At 42.0% G+C, this 23,576-nt stretch overlaps 1 protein-coding gene across 2 annotated transcripts in view; it reads left to right on the top strand.

The window, feature by feature from the left end:
• Window positions 1-2,862: 2,862 nt before the first annotated feature.
• LOC135055927 (protein-glutamine gamma-glutamyltransferase E-like) overlaps window positions 2,863-23,576 on the top strand; it is an 82,506-nt gene continuing 61,792 nt past the window's right edge. The window contains exon 1 of one of the 2 annotated variants that reach the window (XM_063960529.1): window positions 2,863-2,934. The gene's annotated coding sequence lies outside the window, so the exon portion shown is untranslated. Of the gene's footprint in view, window positions 2,935-13,083; window positions 13,292-23,576 lie in introns of those variants that run through there. The other variant, XM_063960530.1, reaches the window with a different exon arrangement.

The following is a 23,576-nucleotide window of genomic DNA, read 5'->3' as shown; positions in this document are numbered from 1 at the left end:
CAATGACTCAGTTACAGGCAGTGACGTGCGGTGAGGTCAGGGGCTGGGGAGGCACTGCAACTAACCCCCCCTGGTGGCGGTGGGTGCGGGGTTCATTGTATGCTCTGTTCTTTACAGGTGGCCTACAGGTCCCAGCAAGCCTGCCCCAGCATGCTGGCACTTTGAGAACCACAAGTGCCAGCATGCCCGGACATAAATGGCCTGCTGGCACCTGCAGTCCACCTGTAAAGAATAGTAATATTGTTCTTTACAGGTGACCTACAGGTCCCAGCAAGCCTGCCCCAGCATGCTGGCACTTGGAGAACCACAAGTGCCAGCATGCCCGGACATAAAGGGCCCACTGGCACCCGTAGTCCACCTGTAAAGAAAATATTAAAAATAAAACACAACACATACTTTAAAAAAAAACTTTATTAAACAGGGTCTTCACCTGGGGGCGGCGGCCTTTAAGCTCTTTTGCGTGGCCGCCGCCTTTCCCAGGGCTTCTGGCGTCTTCACCTGGGGGGGCGCCACCTCCCCAGGGCTTCTGGCGTCTTCCTCCGGCGTCTTCACCTGGGAGGCGGCGGCCTGTAAGCTCTTTTGCATGGCCGCCGCCTTCCCAGGATTTCCAGCATCTTCACCTGGTGGGCGGCGGCTGCTAAGCGCTTTTGCATAGCCGCCGCCCATCCAGGACTTCCAGCATCTTCACCTGGTGGGCGGCGGCTGCTAAGCTCTTTTGCATAGCCGCCGCCCATCCAGGACTTCCGGCGTCTTTGGTCTTCAGGAGCTCTTCTCAGCTCCTCCTCCGCCGTCGGACTGACAGCCGCTGCCTCGCGCTGACTTATATAAGTCAGCGGAGGGGGCGGGGCGATGACTCGGCGAGCCATGATTGGCTCGCGCGGCCATCTTGAATTTCAAAAATGACGCTGAGGCACCATTTTTGAAATGGGTACCGCTTCCGCTGCCAAACTCTGCTGAACTGTAGGTAATGCCGCGTCCCGCCGCCGCTACCGTCGTCCGCATCACCGCCGCCAGCACCTCCGCCGCCCGGCCCGCCGCATCCCGCACCTCCGCCGCCGCCGAGGCCCACACAGTGATTGACAGCGGATCCAGTGACGGATCCGCTGGCCAATCACTGTGGCCTCACTGACAGGGGACGTGCTTTCATAGGTTGAAAGCACGTCCCTGTAGGAAAGCGGCACCTCTAATGGTGCCGCTTTCCCATACAATTTCAATGGGCTTTTCCTGCCCATTGTTAGGCCCCACCCGCACCCGCCCCCCGCTCCCATATCTTTTATCAGTCGGTACGGGAGGCACCACGATCGGTGCCTCCCAAACTGATTTAATCATGAGTAAAATAATAAAGAAGATACTTATGTGTCATAAGTATCTTCTTTGTATTATTTTACTCATTAATGACAGGGGAGGCACTGCCCCCCCTGACTGCACGTCCCTGGTTACAGGCATGTGTAAGCGGGGTGCCGGACATTAGGGGGTGCCTGCGCACGCCTATGAATGTGTTGCACGTAGCAGCTCACAAATGCAAATGCTGTAGAGTATGCACAGTCCAAAAAGTCCAAAAACAGAAGTGCATGCAAGTCATACTTGGTGACTTTCTGGCTGCCACCCCCCCCCCCCTTTTCCGGGAGGAGACAGCCAGGTCAGCTCCATAGGAAGTGGGACATTGGTATAGGTGGGCAGTGCAGAGGCATGGTGGCACAATCACATCATTGCATCCCCTACCCCACTACACAATGCCCAGATTACGTCACAATGATATGTGAATCATGTCATCACCCTGTCCACTTTCACACAGCAAACAGGTGGATGAGAGGGAGAGAAGGTGGTGGGGGTCTGTGCGGGTGACTGGCCAATACTGGGAGACTTGCCTTTTTTCCAAGTGGCCGATTTTTCGGGAGCCTACCGCCATTCCGGCAGAGTAGGCAAGTATGATGCAATTATGAATCAGCCCGTGATCAGGGGCATATAATCACCCAAGGGGGCAGTGTGCAGCAGGCCCCCCTAAGCAATCGGACCCTCCATATTTTACCTGGTGCCCCTCTTCCCAATGTTATTCGGGAATATAGCGCATGTGCACATATGGCTCAGTGCCAGAGTCTTTACTTTCACTGTGTGGCGCCATCTTTTTGAAGATGTCACTGGGAAGAGGGCACCATGGAGGAGGGGAGACACAGTTGCTGGCAACAAGTATGTGTGCTTTGGGTTCATCCATTATAAATACTAGAAATACACTTTTGCCTGTGACGTGTATTGGATACTGAACAATTCCCTATTCTTGCTGCAATTAGTAGTAATAGTAGTATTATTATTACATTTTTAGTTCACACATTGAAAAAAAACTTTCTCCCACTTACTTCCTTTTTAAAAAAAACCAAATACTTGCTGGCCATCTGATGGGGTATAGTATGTTATGCCAGCTGTGGGGATCCCGGCGCCCAGCATACCAGCATGGTATGCTAGGCATGCCGGCAGCAGGGAGAGCGAAAAAGAGCCCCTTGCGGGCACGGTGGCGCGCTACATGCACCACGCTATTTATTCTCCCTCCAGGGGGGTTGTGGACCCCCCAAGAGGGAGAATAGTTGTCGGTATGCCGGTTGTCAGGATTGCCGGTATACTGAGCGCAGGGATCCCCACATCCGGCATATCAAATGCCTCCCATCTGATGTGCATTACTTATTCCTATGCAGTGCACGGCCAAGGGATATTATAGGGGCTTCTGGAAAGTGAAAATATAAATAGTGCTAATTGTTAGCATGCTAGAACAAGGGACGTGAGTCACAATTTATTATTATTATTTTTTTCTTCTACAGCTGCTTTGGTGAAGTTTCAAAAGGCGTTTCCCCTGAGTACAATACAAGCATTCATGACCAGAAACAGCAAATAATCATCTCTCTGATTCAGCGGGTGGCAGACATACTGCATGAAGACAGTAAGGTGAGTGCTGGACTTATCACATAACATTGCTTGATGTAATACTTAACACGTTAAAGGGCATCCAGGAAATTACCAAACTATATTTGAGTGACTGACAAAGCACAAAAATCAGGCCCTGCCCTGTGTAATGCTGCACAATGCAAACAATATGCAGCACAACCCTAGCAAGGTGACATTCCTTAATAGGAAACATAGAAAAACAAAAAACTATGAAATAACTACAATATGGTAGGGTTGTGCTTCATTCATAGCATATTAAGTTCCATACTGATAGATAGATAGATAGATAGATAGATAGATAGATAGATAGATAGATAGATAGATAGATAGATAGATAGATAGATATGTAATCAGCATACTGTTACCATGTTGCATGTAGAATACTATTATTATTATTATTATTATTATTATTATTATTATTATTATTATTATTATTATTTACTATTATGATGATGATGATGATACTTCTGTGAAAGAACAAAATCATGCCAGACAGAATACTGTAGGTAGGCCAGTAGTTCCCAAGATTTTTTTTCATGGCACCCCTAGGCCAAACGTTTCTTATTGAGAAATTCAGTAAATTGTGTTTATGAGTTATCCTGTGTTTACATGTCATGATTCAGTTATGTGGTGAGGAACAGGATTCTTTTCTGTTTGTCCACATAGTTATGATTGGAAGCTAAAAGCACTGGTTTTACCTATTACACGAATAATGGTTCTGGTGGACTACCAACCCAGGGCACCCCTGTAAGTACCCCAAGGCACCCAGTTTGGGAACCACTGAGGTAGGCTATTTGTTATTGTTGGAAACTTCCCATAATTTCAAAACAAAAAACATTTGGCACAACGTTTGCTCAGGCCATATAAAAGCCATTGCTTGTACAGAAATGCAGAGTAACAGGGACAGAAACATATCATCCTAACTCGGTCAATCTACAGTACATAAACACCTTTAGAATGACACCTACCAGGCTGTCCCTCAGAGTGTTGTCTTGGGATGCCCTTTCCATCTTTCTAAATAAGAGGAGTGTTACAAATATAAAAACTTGAAATATGATGCAGCATGAATAATAGTAACATTATCTGCAAAACACAGGAAAGAAATGTACAAGATAGCAAAGCAGATGGTATCCTAAGTAATTAGCATAATTGATCATTATTTGCATAATATGACTGAAGGTTATAGAAGATATGCTTAAAGTTCTGATAATTTTAAGAGTTTTAGAATGTAGTAACTATACCTACATGAGGAAAGTAGCACAGAATGTTACTAAACACTGCTGGAGTCCCATGACAATGCACACTGACACAGGTGGTGCTATTTATGGAAGGGTTGGACAGCACCTTTCTATCCTAGGCAACAACCACAGTATTGAATCCATTTTCTTACCCCTTTGCTTCAGAATACAATGTGCCAGCAGACTGTTTTGGAATAGGAAGAAACAGAGACAGCTTGATCATGAGACAGGAACAGAGGGGGGCCTAAACCCATAGCACGTATTTGGTAATCTACAGTATAACCATGTGTGAGAGTAACCTTTGCAATCCTAATCGTCAGTCCATAATTCAATATGCAATTATTCTGGTACCCCAAAAGGTGACAGTCTCCAATATCATCCACTGGGGTACCCCAGATAGTGACTCAATAAAGAATAATTCTACTGAAAGTATGAAAGCCATATTTAGGTGATTTATCATTGAGCAAACCCAGTATCCAAAACTTACTTATCTTGTGTGAAGGATAACAGTGGGTACTCTGATCTTATTTTTAGTTTATGGATATTGGGCCTAATTCAGGTTGGATTGCAGTGTGCGATATAACCCCAAATTTTGAGAAAAAGATGCGGGCGCATGCGCAGAGCCCATCCTGCGCATGCGCCCGCATTTTCTGTTGGGGGGCCGCAGAAAATGTGATCGCCTCTGCCTGTCAGTCAGGCAGAGGCGGTCGCGGGGCGGGGGGAGGAGACGGAGCATTGCAGGGGCAGCGCGGCACAAACTGGGGGTGGAGGTGGCCAAACAAGGGCCTGTTGGGGCATAATCACGACAGCTGTACATGCAGCCGCCGCGATCGAGATCATTGCGGCGGAACTCCTAATTGGCAGAATTTGCAATCCTTACTGATTTAGGCCCATTAGTCTCTAAATTTACCTTCAGCCTTGTCTTTTAATGCCCACCCATGAACTGATAGTTCTTTAATATAGAATTTTAAGTAGAGATTTGCACTGACCCCAGTGTTTTGGTTGTGGTTTTGGATCTGTTATTTTTTTTATAAATAGCAAAAACAGCTAAAATCATGTAAGTTGGGTCTTTTTTTGTTCATACCATATTATTAACCTCCATTATATTAATTTACAGTCATATCCAGTCAATTTTGACCACCTCACAGCTCACAATATTCTTCACCAATATTGGCCAAAGGCCAATTTCTGTTTAAAATTCTGTTGCAAATTAGTAATGTATTAGCAATAATTCATAAGTATATATGCAAAAAAGGCCATCCCCAATGCCCCCCAAAAATACAGCCATTATGAAAAGTGATGCAAGATGGCAGTTATCTCTCAATTTTGATATATTTTTATTAATGCTATTATCATGTGGCCTTACAGTAGACAGTTATATGGCCTGGGGGGGGGGGGGTACTGTTATCATGCAGTGTTAGGGACCTCCAGTATCAGAGAAACCTTGACGTTGGCCTGGAGGCTTAACCATATCTTTGCAGTATATGTAACTAAGATCTCTGAATTATCTACCACCATGTAGTGTTCAAATCCTTAACAAATGTTCTCAGAATTTGGGTAAAAATAATCCCACATCCAAAAAGTGCCTTTTCTAGTCTTATGGCAATGGCTTTCTTATTATCACGGACAAAAACTGCTGCCACTGGTGGCTGACTTGCCCAAACATTGGGGGGTCATTTCGAGTTGATCGCTTGCTGCTGATTTTCGCAGCATAGCGATCAGGTAAAAAACTGCAAAACTGCGCATGTGTATGCACCATCGTACGGGTACAAAAAGTAGCTAGTGAGCGATCAACTCGGAATGAGGGCCAATATCATCAACATCCTCATCATCAATATGCTCAATAGATCAGAAAGTACATAATTATCCCAGCCATCCTGTTGCACTTCCACACTAGCATCTTCAATTTCTATTATGTCATCATCACCATCTTTATTTGTACTGCTCATCCCCACATTTGCAGATGGTGCAGAAATGGTGGAAGGAGGCTTTTCTATGAGTCATAATCAGACACAGTTAACGTGGACACCCCTAGACTCTCCTCAGGGGTTTGTGAACACACAGTTAGTTCTTCAGTCTTAGGGGGATATTCAATTGTTTGAAAAGTCAGTTGGGTGTCTGTTTTTTCCTATCTAATAGACAGGGGGGATAAGCAGACACCCAACCAACTTTTCAAACAATTGAATTCCCTAAGGGGGATATTCAATTGTTTGAAAAGTCAGTTGGGTGTCTGTTTTTCCTATCTAATAGACAGGACAAAACAGACACCCAACCGACTTTTCAAACAATTGCATTCCCCCTTAATGTTCTTTTTTTGGGGCACTGATTTGTCAGTTTTAAAGGTGACACCTCTACCTATTTTTTTTAACATTTTGAAATATTTAGATTTCAGGTGCCCACATTCTGCTCCCTGGACCACCTCTAGAAGTGTTTTAGTGCTATCATGACTGTCAGCAGCCACAGCACTAGTACTACTACTTCTGTTCTTCCATTGACTAATCATGATCCATATTGACTCACAGTACTTATATTATTAATGCAGTGGCACAGCACCTGCTGAGGGTAATTGTAACACAGTGTCACTTCCTGGCCTTGGACACACACACGTTTTAGAAAAAAAAAATCAAAACTTTTTTTCTGTTTTTTAACAAATGACAACTTCACACTGCGACTCACACAGTGCTTATATCAACAAAGTGGCAAAGCAGCTACTGAGCATTATTGTAACACAGTGTCACTGCTTGGCCCTGATTTTTTTTAATTTTGTTTTGTTTTTTTATTTAAATTTTTTTACAGACTGCTGCAACTCACTGCGCTTATACAATGGCACACTTATACAGTGGCACACTGACAACTTTGGAAATTGGCTCACACCAAAAACTTTTGCAGGCAGTTACAGCACCAGAGTGACTGTAACCAATAAAGGGTTAATGTTAATGGTTAATGCTGTCCTGTATTATTTAATAGGAGCTCAGGACTGTATGCACCAGTAAAGCACCTATCACAACGCTTTTTATTTATTTATTTTTTTAGCAAATGGATCTCAAGATAACATCATGAAAATGATCCTTACCCCTACAGATTTTCTAAATAACATAACAATATAACAATCTTTCTCTTTTTTTAATTCACTTCTTTCTTTCTTTTTATCTTACACGACTAGACCATTCAATATAGCAAATGTCCCTTCACATCTGTTAAATACACCATCTGGTATTTACAAAATGTGTAATGATGCTGCTGAGAATTTAGTGAGTTATTTTAAGTCACACCAAATTAACTTTTATTCTGAAAATGAGCAAATTTGTTGTCGAATCTCTTGTATCGATGATCTATGATATATGCAGGGTGACCTGACAACCAGTTCAGATAGAAATGTTGAAAAAAAATCTTTGAAGGAAAGGTCTATGATTAATTATTTAGGAAGTGACAAAAATGCACCTCTGGCTTGATAGACATGTAATCCTTCTGCAGGAATGATAGGCACTAAGGGCCTACTTCCCTGCAGCTTGTGACTGCAATACCTAACAATGCAGTCCTTGACCTCACCACTCCCAGAAAACAGGGGCAGAAAACAGGGATTTCAAAATATGGCAAAACGTCATCTTCCGGTGCCAAATTTTGCGTGTTTTGGATTCAATATAAATCCCTCCCGTGGTGATTTGGGCACCATTTCACACAGGATGCCGGACGGAGTGCTCACAAGGCAGCATGATAAAATGGAGAACACCAGGGCAGCATTATTAATTCTGTGATATTTTAGATCTAGGAGGTGTTTCCTGTATTTCCATCATGGCTACCTCACCTGGTACATGTCAAGACTGTAGTTTTGTGAACCCGACGTGTATGTGAAGTCTGTGCGGGTAACTGGAGGACTGTGTGTATATTGGCTGGTCTGTGGGAATCATTGAAATGAAGAGCTCAAGGAAGACTATGGACGATGAAGTTGGTACAAAAAGTAAGATTTAATGGAGTAAGGATAATTCACAGAGGCTGAGGTTACCCCAATTACTGAACTGAAGAATGGAGTTAATAATTTAAAAATGATGCTCTAGCAATCTGTATGAAGAACAATGACTGTGGCTGTGATTTTAAGATGAGGTTGAAGAACTGAAGACTAAGGCTGTGACTTTAAGACAAGGCTGAAAAAGAACTGAAGACTGTGGCTGTGACTTTAAGATGAGACTGAAGAATACTGTGACTGTGTCTCAAAGATGAGACTAAAGAATACTGCGGCTGTGTCTTTAAGAAAAGACTGAAGAATACTGTGACTGTGTATTTAAGACGAGACTGAAGAATACTGCGACTGTGTCTTTAAGACGAGACTGATACTGGATATAACTGGTAACACAACTGTAATCCAGACTAGGTAACAAAAGAGCAGAGTTTTACAGGAACTAAGGTAAAAGTGTTACCTCTTAGGGAGCTCAGCTACTAAGCTCACACTGAGCTGTGTGACTAAAGGAACTGGCAGCTTCTGTAACACAAGTCCCTTTACTTATACTTCTTGGTCCTTGGTGATTGGTGAACAGAGTCAGGTGATTCAGAGAGTCTCAGACTGGCACAGGATTGGATAGCTCCAGGTCAGGTGATCAGACCCTGTCATGTCAGTACTCCAGGTTAGGCTCTGATGTCGAGTAAGGCCTAGCAGGCCGGAAAAACACTGAACCTAAACTCCTAAAATGAACAGAGGAAGCTGGTTTTTAGGCCCAAACTCCAGATTGCTAAACACTGTGAAGAATCAAATGCTGCTCTCAGCTGACTACTGATTACTCAGAGGAATACCTTCTTAGGTGGCTTAATTAAGAAATTAACACAGATTTGCAGTCTTCATGCTGAGCTGAAACAGAGGCAGGTTACTGGATATGCTGAGGTAAGCCACAGAATATAAGAAATACAGTCAGGATCATGAGAGTATGCTGGTGGATAGGATTAAAAATATCTGGAACTGACAGTTATGTTGGGCCCTATTCCTAGTGTTAGGATGCTGCAACCACCCATCTTTTCTTGGCATGACATATTCCACCCAGGGTAATGCTATGTAGTGCGCCCAACATGCATGCCTCAGCTGGTACCTTATGTGTGTGGAATATAGAATCATGTAAGTTATAACACAAAATGTCTGCACCTACCCAGCAGTATGCTTACTGTGCTCTCTAGGTTTCATTGTTTTTAATTATTTCTGTGTGATGTAATGTGTATAAGGGGCATTGTAATGTAACATATATCATGTGACATAACATGTATTGGGGTACTACTGTCTGATGTAACATGTATATGGGGTACTAATGTGTGATGCAATGTGTATCAGGGGCACTACTGTGTGATGTAATGTGTATAGGGGCTCTACTGTGTGATGTAACATGTATCAGAGGTACTACTGTGTGATGTAACATGTATATGGGGTACTACTGTGTGATGTAATGTGTATCAGGGGCACTACTGTGTGATGTAATGTGTATCGGGGTGCTACTGTGTGATGTAATGTGTATCGGGGTACTACTGTGTTATGTAATGTGTATCAGGGGTACTACAGTGTGATGAAACATGTTTATGGGGCATTACTGTGTGACATAATGTGTATAAGGGGCACTACTGTGTGATGTAATGTGTATAAGGACTACTACTGTGTGATGTAATGTGTATCAGGGATATTACTGTGTGTTGTAACATGTAGCAGGGGTACTACTGTGTGATGTAACATGTAGCAGGGGTATTACTGTGTGATGTAACGTGTATCAGGAGTACTATTGTGTTATGTAATGTGTATAAGGGGTACTACTGTGTGACATAATGTGTATCAGGGGCACTACTGTGTGGCATAACAGTGTGATGAAAAATGTTTAAGGAGCATTACTGTGTGACATAATGTGTATAAGGGGCACTACGGTGTGATGTAATGTGTATCAGGGGTACTACTGTGTGATGTAACATGTAGCAGGGGTATAACTGTGTGATGTAACGTGTATCAGGAGTACTATTGTGTTATGTAATGTGTATAAGGGGTACTACTGTGTGACATAATGTGTATCAGGGGCACTACTGTGTGGCATAACAGTGTGATGAAAAATGTTTAAGGAGCCTTACTGTGTGACATAATGTGTATAAGGGGCACTACGGTGTGATGTAATGTGTATCAGGGGTACTACTGTGTGATGTAACATGTAGCAGGGGCACTACTATGCGATGTAACGTGTATCATGAGTACTACTGTATGACGTAATGTGTATAAGGGTATACTGGGTAACGTGTATAAGGGTATACGTGTATACTGTGTTACGTAACGTGTATAAGGGGTACTACTATGACGTAACATAAAATTCTCACACAGGGTGCTAGAATGCATGGAGCCAGCCCTGCCCATATTCATGAAACTATCCTTTTCTTGTGCTCTCTCCAGGGCAATATCCAGGAACACCCTTTACTTTGCCTTGCCATCTCTGATGCTAGCACCTCCGTACGCAACAGCGCCTTTATCTGTACAGTCAGGGGAATGCATGCTCAGTATGGGTTTTCAGAATAATTTGTGCATGATCAGTATCAAATAATTGTCACTCAACTGTGCAAACATCAGCATTGTGTTCAGTTAGTGTTCACCTCTGAATCAGGCCCATTGTGCAAGTAATTAGGTCTGACTTGCATTCAACTCTGCATCAGCCCCATAATATCTCTGTGCAATTAGTACGAGTGTGGGGCTTATATGTCACATCCCTGTTTCCTTACAGTCATATGTTAGTATCACTTTAAGTATGAGTAAGTGGAGGAACTATTTACAGTGCTGTTGAGAGGTCTTCCGGGCCCGGGTAATTGGTACCCACTAAACCACCCCTCGGCAGCCCTGGCTATTTAAAAGTAGTCTATCACAGATATTTCCAGCATTGGGCTAACTAACATTTCATACAACAGTCCCCATTATTTTTAAAACAAACTGTGATCTAGTCCAACTTACTAAGCTCCAAAATGCTGAGCTTGGCCCCATTAGGTAACACCATCTTCCAATAGCATTTGCAGCTTTGTGCTAATGGATGCATTATTTCCAGAGAGGGATCTCCTGATTCCTTCAAGGCAATCTCTATCCACCTCCTCTACTGTACATACTGTAGCATTTCATGCATGACCCGGTTATATAAGCGCATATACCCTAGACTTGACTGGCAAAGCCGCATATTAACCCTTACCACACTAGTCCAGTATCACTTAGACTGCAGATATAATCAAAGGTGGTTACTAAAATGAGTAAAGATTGACTTGCTTAAATAGTAAATTCAATGCAAATGGTGTAGAAGCTGACATTTCTACCCACGGGGTGGTATTCATTGAACGGCGTTCGGGAGACCGTCGGTCACATGACCTCCATAAACATCCCGCCCAGGGGCGCTTTAAAAGAGGAGGAGGCCCGGGTGCAGCCTCCTCCGTTTGGGCCCCCTCCTCTCTGCCCGCAGCGCTGAGAGTCGGAGCACTAGAGCGCTCAGACTCTACTGCGCATGCACAGATCTCTGGGAAAATGGCACGGCAGCCATTTTCCCTGAGATTTCTCTACTGCGCATGCGCAGAACTCCATTTTCACAGAGTTTTAATACCGCCGTGGACGTCGCCGCGGGACTCCGGAGGGGTGAGTATTTAGAAAATGGGTGCAGCGTGTGCGGTGGGGGCTCCCTCTGGACTCAGGGGCCCGTGTGCACCGCACACACTGCATCCATTATAGAAACGCCAGTGATCCCACCCCCTCACTATCCCGACGGTCAGCATGCCAACCAACAGGGACTATTTCCACTAGTGGGTCCACAACACCCATAGAGTGGGAATAGAACCCGTGGCGGCCGCAGGTGGCTTGCTGCACTCGCCCCTCCCCGCCGGTATGCTGACCGCCGGTCAGCCATACCACACCCCTACCCACGTACTGATTTCTTACTTTTAACATAGGAAAAGTAAAATATTTTGTAAGTACAAGTGTTTTCCACTGCAGTAAATTATTGACATTACTTTAAACTTAATGTGGGAATATAACAGCCAGAACTAATTTGTCACAGCCCGCTGTCTCTCCCCAAGATGTAAGAATATATAGAAAGCTACAATATTGTGTCCTTTTAATGAAGAGGAGATTAGTGTCACGATCACATCCAACAGACCTCCATTAAATAGCAGTAATCAGCAGGGTCATAAGAAGGCGTGTGCACCTGTTGGAGGTGCTCTGCCACTTAGAGTGCCTGTAAGATGATCTGAGCAGCAGGCTAGTGAGCAGGATCAAGTGATCCATGCTCCCCCCCCCCCCCCCACAACCACCCCCCAAGCACCGCTCCCTCTGGAGTGACTTTGGATTTTTTATCGCCTGCCTCAGAAGGGCGGGAAAAAAATCCCTGCTGTCTTTTAAATACCGAGGCTAATTGAATTCCCCCCTTAAAATTACACCATGCCTCTAATAAAGAGAATATTTTGTGGAAATTTTGATTTTTAAAATTATTTTTTTCTTATGGTAAACTACTAAATGAAAAAGCTGTTTCCATGAGAATGGTACACAAAGAGAGGTCTATCCATCTACTGTACAGTATATAATTTGCCTTTGTAAATGTCAGTAAGAAGTAAACTTGACCTGAAAGCAAGTTCATTAACATTTTCTGAGTACAGTTGTTTATTCAGCTTAGTCACCTGTGATGCATACTATACGTGCAGAATAAATTTATGTAACCACTGGCTGCAATGCTTACTCACAACGTGATGATCTGTTTTGATTGAACAATCAATTGTATAAGGAGCCCAAGATTATTTACAATGTAAATCTTACAAATGTCACATGACACATAGCAAAAAAAAAAAACCACAAAGGGATGGAATAAAGGTCTAAAATGATGAACAAGGAGTTCTTGATTTGATCGAGTCACATACGAGAGTTTCAAGTTTAACAGGGTGTGTTTGTACGCCACAAAAGATGCTCAGCACTGACTAACATTTATTATTAATTTGTTGCTGATTGAAATGAGCACACCAGCGGAGACAGAGATTTGATTCAGCAGAGATTTCATACATTATCTTTCACCATTTCCAAAAAGCCTGCATCCTTATTCGCTAAATTATAGGGTAATGCTGGAAAGATTCTGTCAGGAACCAGTTCCAACACAAAGGTAAAATCAAACTGTAAAACAGTTATAGGATTCTGCATTCCGTCTGTCTAACGCTGAGAAATAGGGGAGTGGAGAACAACAGTTATGCCATATTTACTGATCTGTTGTTGTTTATTGTATGTTTTCTGTAATGTTATTATTATTGTTTTGTTTTTTTTATATATTTTATTAGGGAGATGAGATACAGTACAGAAAGTAATATTAGCAGTGTACAATAGGAATCCTGTGGATTCGCCAAGATACAAAAACAACAATACCCCAGTAGGGGAAATAAAACACTCACATAGATGGAGTCTCGTGAACATATACAATTATACACCATTAGTCAGTCTCATCAATTTTTGATATTATAGGAAACAGTATAAGAACAGGAAGAAGATGGAGGAAAGAGAGAGGAGAAAGAGAGGTCAGAAACAAAGACTAAGAGAAGCAGGGGCAAAGAAGAAGAGTAGTAAAACGAAGTATTGAGGAATGGATATTATTATTGTTATTATGTGATTTTGTAATGTTGTTATTATGCGATTTGGGTTTATCATCAAAGAAGATTTTCAGCCGCAAATTTGTGTATGAATGCATGTATTCTACATAACAAGCAAGAATTTATGTTCCTTATTTTTGTTTTATATTTACAATTATGCTTTTGCTAATTATGTGCTTTATTTTGAACGAATAGATAATAAGTTACATAAATAGTAAAAAGACCAGAATCTTACAGAAAAAATATCTAATAACATGTCAAAGACAGGAGTCACCAAGAGCAGGGTCAGACTGGCCCACCTGTAGGGATCAGGTTTTAGATTGTGCACTTGAATTATACATTATACATATGTTATATTATACTGCGGTATTTTACTGTTATTAATCTAGAATGTTATCATGTATGCACTAGCAGTATATATTTATAAAGGAGCCCAAACAATATACTCTTTAATGATTAGCAAAGTGTCTGTGGTGGTACACCCCTAAGCATGGGACCCTACCATAGCATTCCCCTGGTGGGCTCTTCATGCCCCAGTCTGACACTGACCAATAGTAAGTAGTTTGTGTACATTTTACCACATGGACCATATCTTCACAAACTTGTCTAGTCTTTTCCTGCTGTCTTCATTTATTAAGTATTGGTGGATGTAGCCCTTTCTATGCTGGCACAATATTTGTTTTTTTTTTATTGAAGAGAAATTGATGCATTTATCTTTTAGTCCTTTTGTGGACAATATGGTCAACAAAATCAAAATTAAGGTTTGAGGGACAAGCAATGTGCGTACTCCCAGAAATCTGGAAACCAAATATACTACCTGTTTTCAGAAACAATACAACAATCCCTAGTTAGAGAGGGGGAAAACTCTCCCCAAAGTGATATTGGTAAAATAAACCCTTCGGTACAGGAGACAATTAGGTCTAACTACTAATTTGTGTGAAGAAAAAATGATTGCAACTTGTGTTGTACTAAGTATATCCCAACATAAGTTGTATGAAGGATAAATACAAGTTGAGTATCCCATATCCAAATATTCAGAAATATGGAATATTCCGAAATACAGAAGTGAGAGTGAGATGGTGAAACCTTTGTTTTCTGATGGCTCAATGTACACAAACCTAGTTTAATATACAAAGTTATTAAAAGTATTGTATTAAAGGCTGTGTGTATAAGGTGTATATTAAACATAAATGAATTGTGTGAATGTACACACACTTTGTTTAATGCACAAAGGTATTAAAAATATTGGCTAAATTTACCTTCAGGCTGTGTGTATAAGGTGTATATGTAACATAAATGCATTCTGCGCTTAGACTTGGGTCCCATCACCATGATATCTCATTATTGTATGCAATTATTCCAAAATACTTCTGGTCCCAAGCATTTTGGATAAGGGATACTCAACCTGTAGGAGCAATTTATTACTTTCATTCTGGTATGCCATTTTAGAAAGCAATATTCAGTATTAATTAAGTGATTTTCAGCACATTGAGCAATTACAGTAAGATTAATATTTTGCTGAACATATTTTCCCACAGGACAAAATGTCCATAATTTCCATATCAGGAGATTAATGAGGTAATTTTTTGACCATTTTTTTTTTTTAAATAAAAGTAAATGTTTCAAATATTTTTCAGAGTGCCCCCACAAACAGGTTTTTTGCTTCAATCCTGCACACTTGCAGGAATCCCCTGTTTTATCCCTTTTTTTTGTTAAACCTCGGGAGCACCACCAACAGATGTAATGTAAGAAAGAATCAGCTCTAGCCTTCTTTATCTAAATGAATATGTACTGTTAGTATAACATACGTACACATTTATGTAGACTACTTGTAGCCTAGTACGGAATCGTCCCCTTCTCTTGTACTTACATTTCAAGCTGTTTGTGGGCTGATTACATGTACAGACTGCTGGTATACTCATAGGAAATCCAAACAACGGGGTTCTCAGTAATAGTGTTAAACTCAACTACTTCTGATCTAGTAAAAAAACTATACCCCATAAAAGAGACTGCAATGCCTAGCAACAGTGTGCCTCATTAAATATGATTATTAATATTTGTAAAAAAAAAAAAGTGTTCTTTAAATATCTTCGTATTGAATAAGACTTTTCTATCTTTGCCCCTAGCAAAACATTTTAGACTTTCTTTATACAACCACTTCACGTTTGTGTTCAGTAATTTTATTAATTAATGTAATTACCCAATTACATGTACTTATATGTAAGATTATTAAAGATGATATGACAACAATAGCTGACACAATACTTCTAAAATACAGCTTAATTTATGGTTGCTATTATAGGCACAAAGCAGTAGCTTAAATATGATGAGAAGGTATACTGTACTGTATTTGTTGGTGTTTTATATAATCTGTCCTTATTACATTAATTTGTCTGAATTATTTGCTTGTAAATAGAAAATAGAGAGCAGATTTAGAACTATAGTATACAGTATATAGCAAGCAATTGGTTTTCAGCATTTCCCAGGGGTCAGATATGCAGTGTTATACCTAAAATTTAACAATTACTAGAGATGTGCGCCGCCCCCCCCCCCCCCCCCCACACACCCCCCGTGTTTTAATTTAGTTTTTGGTCTGGATTAATTTTGTGTTTTGGTTTTGATTCTAATTTTGTGTTTTGGTTTTTTATTTTGGTTTTGGGTTTGGATCCATGTTGAAAAATAATTATGCTAAAAACAGCTAAAATCATGTAATTTGGGCCTGTTTTTGTTCCTACGGTATTATTAACCTCAATAACATTCATTTCCTATCAATTTTGACCACCTTGCAGCTCAAAGTATTGTTTTCAGCAATATTGTCCAAAGGTGCTGGCTGGTTACAAAGCGACAGAGCAGCTGAACAAACACACAGCAGTTTATAGCACATCTGGAAATCGGGCAGGGCGCAACATTTTGGCGTCCCAAAAAGGGGGCAGGGTGTTGCGCACCACTGAAACAGTCTAGCGGGAACACTTAGTTCATGTCTCAACATGCGCAGACATGTCAAATCCTCTTAGCCTACTCTACACTGTGCCTGTCTCTACAGGCAAAAGCTGTTGTCTACTCATCCATATATCCTTAAAGAAAACTAATGAATTGGATTTCGGGAGCAACAAAATATAATACATATTTCTTTTACAATTATTTTTCATTAATTTTTTATTGAAAATTTTAAACTTCTGTAAAGTAATTTAATATATAACTGTAGTTCCACTTCATACTCAAACTTCACATTTTCTCAGTAGCTTAGAATCATATGGACCTTGTCTTGAGCCAAAAAATTTTTTTTCTATTTTGCCAACCATAAGATTTCTAGGCCTAAAGTTGGTAAAATTTAGAAAAAATTTAATTTTCAAAATCTAATAAAAACAGTAGGACATTAGTCTCAGACTTCAGCATTTTTGGTAACAAACAACTTGTACATACAGTATGTACCTCTCAGAAAAAAATTAATCCTGATTTTTCTTTCCAAACTGAGATAACGGCACCCTGAAAAGTAATATTTCATGTTTTTACCATTAAACAAGCCTCTTGTGTATTAATAAGGAAAATGCACATAGATGTGTAAATTTATATATTTATGAGAGGCACCTAGCCCAGTGATTGGTGTTTTTTTCGTGTTGCTCTGAATCTTTAGGTCCTAACCAGGCCTTAATTACTTGTAGCTGATTTTACTCTTTTACAAATCTACTAGCGCGAGGAGTTGTAGAGGGCATTCCAATATATTATTTTTTGTTCCTCAGCCCCTAAGTAGTCCACTGCCACTATATGCATATGACAGGTCACCACTGACTGCCTGCTGCCCCCCACGCCCAACTTACGCTCGCCACAGGTTCTATTCCCACTCTATGGGTGTCGTGGACACCCACGAGTGGGAATAGTCCCTGCTGGTCGGCATACCGACTGGCGGGCTGTTAACTGTTCACGATCCCGGCGTCGGTATAGTGACCGCCAGTCTCCCAACCACCGGTCACATAACCGAATCCCGGAAAATCATGTGACCAGGATTTCTAGAAGCTAGAAAACTTGCATACTTCCTACAGTTCAATAAACTCCCTTTTGGCAGATGTGAGACTGAGTCCCTCCACGCATTAAACCTTACTTAACAAATATCACACTAAACTTATCTAAATTAACAACACTAACAACGTAAATGCCATTAATCTTGGTTAACCTTTTATTTCTGAAAACATCAAAAGAAGTATAGTCTTAGAAAGAAAGAAAGAACAGCCAGCTGTTTAGTGATATTACATCTTATGCTAATCCAATGTCCATGACAAACATCTAACTAGGCCAATTGCCCATTTCATATAGCAATTACAAGGCCCCAACTATCTCGCCAATAAACCAGATTAGGTCCGGCACACCAGCCAGTGCCACTGACTCCTAGTAGGGTAGAACAGAATAGACCGTGTATTGTAAGAGAGAGTGCACCTTACATAAACTGGAGCAATAGCTCCTGGATTGCAGTTCTTTCTCGTTGCATAGTGGCTGACAAACCTCAAAAGGCAAAAATAGAAGAAAAAAAATTGAGGTGGGTGGGCGTTGAAAGCAGAACAAGAGGCAGACCCTAACTAAACTGACCACAAAATGCCTGACATCCCACCCTAAACACTCCCCTGAAAGCCCTGATTGTCTAAAATTCCCAGTGTGAAGGACCCCACTCCCTAGGGGTTTACACTCTCTCCTGCCTTTCGGGCACTTGCTCCTCATTACTATATGTCAAATTGATCTAATAAAGTTTATTATATAGCTGTGAATAGATAACTGGCATACATTAAATTCACTGATTGTAAATTAGGGAAATTTGTGCATGCTTTATGAACTGGTCAATGGACTTGCATGAGACATCGTACTAACATACAGTAGCTAGACATTCATTACAGAACCAATGACTTAGCAGAACATACTACTGGTATGAATAGAACTGAGAGATAAAAAAAACTGGACAGTATCCATATAAATCAGACCAGGAATATCCATAGTTGACCTACGGAGTTATTATGCAATATTTATCGCTTGCTGTTTCTGATATATTTTAAACTATTTGTCTATGACACAGGACCAAAAACACAACAAATGTAATGGAACTATTGAAGATAGCAGTTGGTGTAAGGAAAGGATAAGGGAAGAGTGAGAGGGTGCAGCAATGGCTCAACGGCAACAGTAAAAAATTATCAATTGTTTTTTATCTTGAAAAACCTTGCTATTACCACAATTTTTAAATAGACCGACATTAACGCCTAAGCCAGACTGGATTATTTGCTGATCATTTGCTGAATGCACTTTTGTTAGTTTTGGCTCATACTGTAATCACAGTGCTCTTTGTTTCTGTTGGATTATATGTTCTATAATACAGTAGCTACATGTATTGCCAGAGGTGTTTTATATGCTTCAGTTATAATATGAAAAAACAAATTGTCATCTTTTAAGATGATCTTAACCAGAGGTAAAAAATGTGCTACGCTAGTGGTTTACTTTACACATTTAACTTATTGGGGGGAATTCAATGGACAGCGGGAAATTTTAAAAACCTAGCGGAGCAGGCTTTTCCCTGCAGCTGCTGGGTTTTGAATTAGAGCTGCTATTGCAGCTTTAATTCAATGACACATAAGTATCATGTGACATGTCAGGCTGGCAGAATAACAGATAAGGGAGCCTCAACCTGTAGTAGTAATAATAATAATAATAATAATAATTATTATTATTAATATTATAATTATATTATAATAATAATAATAATCATTATTATTATTACTATTATTATTATTATTATTATTATTATTATTATGATGCCTTCATCACACTAAGACTCAAAGCACTGTACATATTTGCAGAGGCTAAGGAAACCATTTTGGGCATGCTTAGTGGTGTAACTTCTAAGAAATCATTCAATATGGTCCCTGTCCCAGGCCCGGCGACAGTGGAGTACAAAGGGTACCCTTGTCCCGGGCCCCGAGGTCCTGAGGGGCCCCGTGGCTCACAGGCACAAAATGGAGTGCCGCAATGCCAGCTATAAGTGGGCAAAATAAAAACAAATGAGTTATCAGAGCACCCTGCCCCCCCCCCCCCCCCCCACTTCCCAATTACCAGGACCGACTGGCTCCCGGCAGCAGAGCTGAGCAGCAGTGCCATGATTCACGGGTGTTCAGGGGTCGGAGCCTAATGCTGAGAACTGCCCGCACCCGTGAGAGACATGTCATGTGCTCAGTTCTGCAGTGCAGTCAGGTAATGTCTCTCCCAATCACTCCCTGTCCCTCTCTCTCCCTAACACTGTCTCTCTCACACTCTCCCTGACACTCTCTCTCTCTCTCTCTCTCTCTGATGCTGTGTCTATCTCTCCCGGTCTCTCTCCCTGACACTGTCTCTCTCTCCCTGATACCGTCTCTCTCTCTCTGCCTGAGATGGACACAGATCTTGCTTCCTGCAGCAAGATCTGTGTCCATCTACTAACATGCTGGGGGCTGCCCAGCACAGGGCAAGTCCGCCCAGCATGTGGGTGGTGCCACCCAGTGATGCGTCCGCAAATTAATTGCGGACACATCGATTAGAGGTTGACCCCTGTCAGTGCGGTAGGCGGTCCAGCGCCATTTTTTTTTCTCGGAGCAGCTGCGTGTGACATCATGCAGCCACCCTGAAGATACTCCCAAAATGTCCCTGTTTTGCCCGCCACACCCCTCACAATGCCTATACACCGCCCCCCCAAGCGGCCGCCACTGTCATTCACCTTGTGGTCACATGGAGAAGGGTCGCGTATGTTCATTGCAACCAGTGTGCATGCACTGACCAGATGGATGCGGGTGCTGCATACAGACGCACGCTGCGTCCATCTCTAAATCCTTACCCACTGTCTCTTTCTCCCTCCCTTTCTCTCTCTCTCCCTGACACAGTTTTCCTCTCCCTGATAGTCTCTCTCTGAATCTCTCTTTCCGTGACACTGTCTCTCTCGCTATCTCTCTCTCCCTGACACTTTCTCTCCCATTTCTCTCCCTCTTTCTTTCTTTCTTTCTTTCTTTCTTTCTTTCTTTCTTTCTTTCTTTCTTTCTTTCTTTCTTTCTTTCTTTTTCCCTGACACTCTCTCACTCTCTCTTGCTCCCCTCTCTCTCTTTCTCCCTGACACTCTCTCACTCCCACTCGCTCCCATTCCTCTCTTGCTCCTCTCCCTCTATGGCACTCTCTCTCTCCCTGACACCCTTTATATCGCTCTCCCCTCACTCTTTCTATTTTTCCCTCTTTTTCCAGGAAACCCTCTCTCTGACACCCCCTTTTTCTCTTTATCTCTCCCTGACCCCCCCCCTCCCCCCCTCCCTCTCTTTCTCACTTCTGTCACTCTCACACGGACACCCTTTCTCTCTCGCTCCCATGGGAGGGATGTGTGGGTGCAGGGGTCGAAGGTGGGGGCCCCCAGAGATATCAATGTACCAGGCACCAAGATTTCTATTGCCGGCACTGCCCTGCCTCACTGAAGCTAAGTATCTAAGTACCCTAACTCATAACATACTAGGGTCCATTTTTCTCAGAAGCCAGTTAGTCTATGTGTATGTTTTTGGACTTTGTAGGAAACCAGAAAACCTGGAGGAATCCATAACACACGTGGAGAACATACAAACTGACAAGCATACACATGTAAGGGCGTAGCTACCATTGGTGCAGGGAGTGCAGATGCTATAGGCATTGCCAGTTTAAGAAGGGGGGGGGGGTGCAGGGGATACTGGTTGGAGCACACTGACATCACTAGCTCTTCCTCTTGTGCAACAGCAGAACTGGACAGCCAGAATGTGAGCAGGACATTATGCAGTGCAAGCAGAAACACAAGATTATCAGGTTTTATGAGCTATCTGTACTAATGGAGCTTCTCAACCAGAGGAGAGATAGGAGGGGGAGAGGGCTGTAAGTGACCCAGAGTTCCCAGCTTCTCCTCCTCTCCACTTGGGTGTCTGGGTCCTGTGTAACCTGTTAAATAATGAAAGCATTCAGGTCTAGAGAGAGAGATTCACACAGTCCTCTTGAGTCCTGTCCCAGTGTGTAAGTAGTACAGAGGCTGCTGCTATTCTTGCATGTGACAAGATAAATTATAGATTTTATTTTTTCTATGTGTATGTATAATGTTTTTTAAGTTGTCTTTGTTCCACTACAAGAAAACTTTATAAAATAGTAATCTATCAATTAGGCAGAGCTAATTAGTACCCAGGTAGAAAGCATTTTGTCTCTCCTGGAATGGGTCATGTTGGAAGGAATGCACAATCTAACATACCCCCCCCCCCTTCCCCCGTGCCCCCGAGTCTTAAGTGTCCCAGGTTTGGCCAAGGTTTACACCGGCCCTATGAGGCCAGAGCTGATATAGGCCCTCCTTCCTTGTTAAAGTTACATACATTTTCACACTTGGGTGGTAAATAGGGACCCTTACAAGCTTTGGCGTTGGAGCATGCAATATATCTAGTTATGCCCCTGGACCTGCTCATTGTAATGTAGTATAAAATAACTGGAGGGCATTATAATGTTACATAATATGATCTAGGTCACTGTAATGTGGCACAATATGAAGTGGAGGCATTATAGTGTGGCATAATATGAACTGGTGGCACTGCAATGTGGCATAATATGAACTGGGGACACTGTCATCATAATGCATGTGTGGAAAAGGGGACTGATGATCAGCCCCTCCCCCATTCCCATCCCCCGGCCAGGCACCTCACCCCTCCTCCCCGCAGTAATTTTCCCCCAGAGCCAGCTCCTCCCGCCGGCCGCCGATCTGTGCTCTCGCCGACGCCCGCAGGCACATCCCTCCCTGCAGCCAGTTCCTCCTGCCACCACCGGTCTCTGCCCCCCCCCCCCCCCGCCGCCCAGCTTACTCCCACTGCCGTCCTGCTCTCGTCTGCCATCTGCGCACCTGGCTGCTGCTGTCAGCACGTCTGCAACCGCTGACAGCAGCGGCAAGACGGGTACCTGTATATGGCCAAATCCGACAGTCGGATTTGGCAGTCCATTGAATAGGGGTTGTTGGATCCATTCCGACAACTGCATGTCGGAATGGATCCCACTCTTATTGAATATACCCCTAAGTGGTTAAAAGAGAGAACAAATGTTGAAGTTATTAAAAGTGTTACATTCTATGGTTTTACTAATTTTTAGCTCAATCAAAAACCCAGCAGGAGTATTTGCAGAGTGAATATACATGGTTAGTTGTCAAAAGTACAATACAGCAATGCACCCAGAACTTAGATAAGCACATTTTACTGTAACTGCATGTACAGTACTACAGATCTGGAATTTCAGTATGTATTGTGTGTTCATACTGTGCATGATTTAATCATACTGTATACTGGGTAATTCCAAACGCCATAACAGTTTAGCACAATGCAACTCTTTTAGTGTACATTATAACTTGCCTCTGAAAACCCATATGAAGCTTAAATTCTTTTTATTATTGCAGCTACTCAGATTAAGAGGTTTATAGTTTTACTTTAGTAGTGTCCCTTTAATATTTTTCTTTTTCTGGGATCTATCGTTGTCTTTCATTGTATTTGTTTTAATGAATTCCCTTTTATAAGAGATCTCACTAACAGTAAATATGTAATAATATTTCTTACACTATTGACAGCAATTGTATCACAAGTATTTTCTCAATTTCTACTAGTTACCAGCCAGTCAAAATGCTGGAATAACATAACAGTAATGTCAGCGCCAGCGGCTGTGCGCACCTGAATGGAGCAACACTTGAATTGCTCCATCAGTTACCATCTAGTGGCCGCCAGCGCGAAAAACACATGATTTAAGGCGTAAGCTTTTATTATATAAGATATATCGATT

This window comes from Pseudophryne corroboree, chromosome 3, assembly GCF_028390025.1.
Source record: "Pseudophryne corroboree isolate aPseCor3 chromosome 3, aPseCor3.hap2, whole genome shotgun sequence".
NCBI lineage: Eukaryota > Metazoa > Chordata > Amphibia > Anura > Myobatrachidae > Pseudophryne > Pseudophryne corroboree.
Note: the sequence above shows the minus strand (reverse complement) of the source record. Positions and strands in the feature narration are given on the sequence as shown.